Source organism: Papio anubis, chromosome 10 (genome assembly GCF_008728515.1).
Source record: "Papio anubis isolate 15944 chromosome 10, Panubis1.0, whole genome shotgun sequence".
Taxonomy (NCBI): Eukaryota; Metazoa; Chordata; class Mammalia; order Primates; family Cercopithecidae; genus Papio; species Papio anubis.
In genome coordinates this window covers 71,971,253-71,977,448 of record NC_044985.1, presented here as the reverse complement: position 1 = coordinate 71,977,448, position 6,196 = coordinate 71,971,253, and positions in this window count along the sequence as shown.

The following is a 6,196-nucleotide window of genomic DNA, read 5'->3' as shown; positions in this document are numbered from 1 at the left end:
CTCCAACTGTGCAATTGTTGGAACCTAAAAACATGTCTAGGTCTTATGCCAAAGTAGTTCTACCAAAATTTATATATTTACATGGTGTCATGTATTTGATTATGCTTTATGTTCCTTGATCTCTAAATGGATGCAAACCAATCCATAAACTTCAAGCAAGCCAGCTTGCCAACACAAATCACAGGAATCAGTCAATGGACAGGGATGTGATAATTATGTGGGCAAGTAGAGATAGTTGGACATGGGAGACTTGTTAACTTGCTCTGGATTTTTTTCTGTTCGTTTTCCACATCAGTTTTGTGTCTCACTATAGGAGAGATATACTGTCATAGAGTAATTTAATGTCAGTAGCCTAGTGCTTAACAATTTAGTAATATATAGTCATACCTAAGCTAATGTCAAGGCCTGTAAAAACCCAAATCACTAGCCCTGATATTCTCCACCTGCTCCCACAGCAGTCTCATATTTAGGCAGTTTTTGTTGTTGTTGTTTTCTGTAGTTTTATGTTTATGTGGGTTTTTTTTTCTTATCTTCTACTACCTCTCCTTTCTACCCCTAATTCTAATAGTATTGGTCCATCTTACTAACGGCAAATGAATTCCCTGAATCTCAACTGGAGTGGCATAGTCCTCTTAGGGAAGTTCCAGCTATGACTTCAGAGGCTCCAATTTTACTTCACACGGGCTTATTGGAGCATTTTGTTAAAACACGTGCTGTGCAACTCTAAGGGACTGTGTCAGTCCGGATAGGATAGGTTATGCTGCAGCAATGTATTAGTCTGTTTTCGTGCTGCTGATAAAGACATACCTGAGAATGGGCAATTTACAAAAGACAGAATTTTATTGGACTTAACAGTTCCACATGGCCAGGGAGGCCTCACAATCATGGCAGAAGATGAAACGCAGGTCTCATATGGCAGCAGACAAGAAAAGAGAGCTTGTGCAGGCAACCTCCTCTTTTTAAAACCATCAAATCTTGTGAGACGTATTCACTATCATGAGAACAGAACAGCATGGGAAAGACCTGCCCCCAAGATTCTATTACCTCCACTGGGTCCCTCCCACAACATGTAGGAATTCAAGATGAGAGTTGGGTCAGGACACAGCCAAACCATATCAAGTAACAAATAATCTCTAAGTCTCAGAGGCTTCGTAACAAAAGTTTACTCTTCACTCACCTTATATGTTCAATCCAGGTCCGCTATGAATCTAAGTATTTTTTACTTGAAGATTAAGGAAGATATTGCTGCTCGTAGTAGAAATACTAATAGTAAATTTCTTTTTTTCCTTTTTCCTTGGAAAAGGGAAAGCAGAATGATAAACTCCATGTTGGCCTATGTGATGTGTATCACTTAACCTCATGTTACATTAGTTAATCAAGTCATGTTTAGTTAATCAAGTCATGCAGGAACATATGGCATCAATACTTTAAGGAAGCTATGATTTCTCTTCTTCAAACAGAAAGGACAGTGAATATTTATGCAAAATAAGATACTCTACTATAGAGGCATTGTGGCAAATAAAATTTTATCCACCTCATTATGTGTAATATTATTCTTTTTTGTTCTTGTTTATTCATATTTATTTCATCACAAAACCAGAATTCCTTCAGTCAAGAAAGTAATTTTATTAGTTTTGTTTCCTTAGCTCTTGTTCCCTGACGTATAGCAGGCATTTGACAACTGTTTACTGAATCAATTAAAGATAAACATTATTAAATCATAGATATATCTAGAGCTTGCTGAACATTGATGTTTCTATAATAAAACCATATGACTCTTAGGTACAAGCACTTCTAACATAAATAGATATACACTCAGATTATATCCTGATATTATCTGCCAAACACATCTATTGTCAGGCATGTGGCGGAGCCTATATCACAATCATTAAAGAAACTCTCAAGAAGTTTGTCAGGAGAATAATAAAGTTTTGACTTCTGCCAAAAACATTCTGTACATGAGTCTTACAATCTCATTTTTAAAAAATAGATGGAGGGAGTTTGTTTGCCTCACCTTTTTTATTAGTAAAATAAAGTATGTCACAGGCCCAAAGGAATTTGAAATATTTATGAAAAGAAACTAAACTGCGTAGGACACCACGGATGAGGCTCCCTTTTGCATTCTCAAAAATAAATGTGCACAGTTAATCATCTTGTATGATTAGTTACTATAGACTTAATTATATGGAATAAATCTGTATCATATAAGAGGGAAAAACATCTGAAATAATAAATGCTTTTAAAATGTTAGATTATTTATTTTATAACATTATCATCATAAAAAACTGTATTATTTTACCTTTTGACATTCTATCCGAATACAGAAAGACAGAGATGATAAATGTAATTTTCTATAAAACGGTGTAAGAGCTTATTAAACCAATATACTGTTTTGCATTTTAGATAGTATTATATAAAGAGATGAATAGATTTTTTTAAAAAATTACAACAGACAAATATTAAATACTTATTTCCTATATGGATATAAATATTAATAGGTAGAAATGATATATGTTGAAATGAAATAATTTGAATTAGTTATGTGAAATGGAATGCATGAATAAGAGTGTCTTACATGGAGACATAAACAAAGTCAAAACCTTAATTAAACAAAAACAGAAAAGGGGGGCAGATCTCCCACCTGCTCAATGATGCCTGAAATTCAGCTGTGGGAACATAATTCCTTTCCCTTAAAGTTTTAAATTTGTGTAAAAATGACTCTATAAAATAATAAAAATTATCTCTTTAAAATTGCAGATGACTTGAAAGGTAGAGACAGAATATCATCATACCCACATTGGGGTTTTCTAAAATGTGGATTAATCATATTGGTGGGAACCTGATTAGTCAGAAACTAAGCAATCAGTACTACTGCTGAAAAGCTGTCAGGCCAGGCTCTGTGGCTCATGCCTGTAATCCCAGCACTTTGGGAGGCCACTGCTGGAGGATCACTTGAACCCAGGAGGTCAAGAACAGCCTGGGCAACATGGGGAGACCCTGTCTGTACAAAAAATAAAAATTAGCTGGGTGTAGTGGTGCACACCTGTGGTCTGAGCTGTTAGGAAGGCTGAGGTGGGAGGATCACTGGAACTCCAGAGGTTGAGGCTTCAGTGAGCTGTGATTGTGCTGTTGCACTTTAGTCTGGGCAATGAGTGAGACCCTGTCTCAAAACAAATATACATATGTGTGTGTGTGTGTGTGTGTGTGTGTGTGTGTGTATAAATATATTTTTAAAAGTTGTCGATACCTTCTCAGTTTTGGGGTACATAAGTGGGTCATCTTAAAGTGGACCATACTTTTTTGGAGAAGAAACACTTACGTGTCTTTTTCTTAGTGATATGAATTTAGGGTGATGGTTTTGTAGTTGCTGTTTTTTCCTTATAAAGGCTGTCTCTTTAATCTTCTTGTCGGGAAATGTTCAGTCTTCTGAAAAGAATAGAGACAAATTAGCATAATACCTGAGGAGACTTGAAGGAAAACGGGTATAGGAATCATTGTCTTTTATGGTTGAGTTTTATTATAATCACTCTTTTGGTTTGAGCTGGATCTTCCTTAAAAGGACAAAGTGCACTAGACACTCCCCAAGGAAACTTATCGTGATCACTGGGGTAGGAATCAGAGTCAAGAATGATAGAGGTAGGGAGAGCTGGGCTGGCACCACATGTGACCAAGATTAGATGCCACTTTGGATCTAGCAGCCATTGCAAGGAGAGTAGAACTCACAATGTGATGAGTCACAACCTTAGGAGCCCACATGTAAAACACTGTTAGGAATAAGATATTAGGATTTGGGAGTAGATGAGATTTCCTCCCTGGAAAGACCATGTCAACCTGCTTCACAAATCTGGAACAACAAGGAAATAGGAGAAAGTTGCACAGTGAGGGCCAAGCTGTGTTTCTTTTATGATTTTTACTAGTAGTACTATCATTATAAAATATACATACAGGAAATTACACAAAATAATTTAAGACACATTTGAGTATCTATCTCATAATTTTGACAAACATTAATGTTGTGCCAGACTCTCTTCAAATCCTTTCTTTTTAACCTTAAGATATATTTGAAATTTTTTCTATACTCCTCCCTGGCCCCATTTCCTTCATTAATTGTTTTTTTGGTTTTTTTTTTTTTCTTTCTTTCTGGTGTTAAACTAATTTCTTTGCTTTATTTTTTCCTCCAGCTTTATTGATGTATAATTGGTATCTTCCAATTATATCTTCTGTTAACCAGAATTTGATATTTATTATTCTTATGTATAACATATTCACTTTATTATATATATCTAAAAATAATGTATTTTATTTATTTTAAATGGTGTATAAACGTATAAAAATGTATAAATTATATCAAATTGACATACTCATCTGTAACCTTTTTTGTCAAGATTTTTCTGATGTTTTTGTTTGTTTGTTGTTGTTGTTGTTTTTGAGATGGAGTCTGGAGTCTCGCTCTGTTACCCGGGCTGTAGTGCAGTGGCAGTAGAAGAGATAACTGCAGTCTTGAACTCCTGAACCCAATCAATCCACCTGCTTTAGCCTCCTGAATATCTGAAACTACAGGGGCGTGCCATCCCACCCAGCTATTTTTCTTTTTTTCTATTTTTTTTTTTTTTCTATAGTAAGAGGAAGGTCTGAGTATATTGCCCAGGCTGGTCTCGAGCTTCTGACCTCAGGCAATCCTCTCACTTCATCCACCCAAAATACTGGGATTACAGACATGAGTCACCACACCCAGTTTGCCCTTGTTGATAGATGAAACTGTAAAATTTTCTGTTTTATGACTATACTTATTTAGTTCTTTGTTGATGGACATTTAACATGTTTCTAAATTTTTCCCTTTAGGCGTATGAGCTGTTATAACATATGGATGAGGAGGATGGACTAGACTATCTGCTTTAAAATCTGTTTCACCGCTTATCAGCTCTGTGAACATGGCAAATTTCTTCCTTTTTTGTATCTCAATTTCTTCATCTGTAAACAAGGATAAAATTAGGATCTACTTCAGAGGGTTACTGTGAAGCTGAAAAGAGTTAATATAGGTAAAAACACTGTAGAATGGGTGCTACATAATAATATCTTACATATCATAAAATGATTTAAAAAATCATTCTCATACATATGTCTTCTACAAAAAAATGTGAGAATTTCTCTGGGATACATTCCTAGGAGTGAAAGTTTGGCTCTTAGATCACGTACACCTCCAACTTATGAGATATTACAAAATTTCTTTCCAGAGGAAATGTATATTTCCTTCAGCAATGAATGAGGATAATTATTTCTTCACTTTCTTTCCAATATGAGACATTTAAAAAAAATGTTTCCCAGTTTGATGAATATGAAATCACATTTTATTGTGGTTTTATTTTGTATTTCTCTAATTACTAGAGAGATTGAGCAGCTTTTCATCTGCTTATTAACTACTTGAGTTTCTCCTTTTGCAGTTTGCCTGTTCCTAGCCTTTTTGATTGTTTTGTTTTAATCAGATTTTCTCTTTATCTTATTGATTTGTAGGTAACCTTCATATTTTCCAATTATTAGTAATGGTTAGACTTCCCTTTTCACATTTTATAAGGTCACTTTTAGTAGTAAAGTTTTAAATTCTAATGTAGTCAAAGTTATCCATCTTCTTTATTGGAGATTACTCATTTTATGTTTGTTTAATAAATTCATTTGACCTAAATTCATAAATATAGGCTACTACCCTTACTTCCAGAAGTGATAAAAGTTGATTTTTATATTAAGATATTTACTCACTTGGAATTTATTTTTGTATATAAAATATAGAAAAAATAAGATCATTTTGTTTCATATGAATTACTGATTTTTCTAGCACTATTTATAAAGTAGTTCATCATTTTACTTTTGTTAAAATGCCAATTATCAAATATCTGTATTCTGTTTCATTAATCGCTTGTCTATCCCTGCAATGTAGTATTTAAAACGGTATGGTTATAATGATAATCATTTTACATACTAGAGCTTTAAAATATATGTATTTTTTCTGATTTGGTAATGTCTTGGTTTATCAGACTGTTATAACAAAACATCATAAACTGGGTGGCTTACAAGCAACAGAAATTTATTTCTCATTTTGGAGACTGGGATGTTCAAGTTCAAGGCACCAGCAGATTTCGGTTCTGATGACAGTTCATTTCCTCATTTATAGAATAGTGCAGTATCTTCACACAGTGAAAGG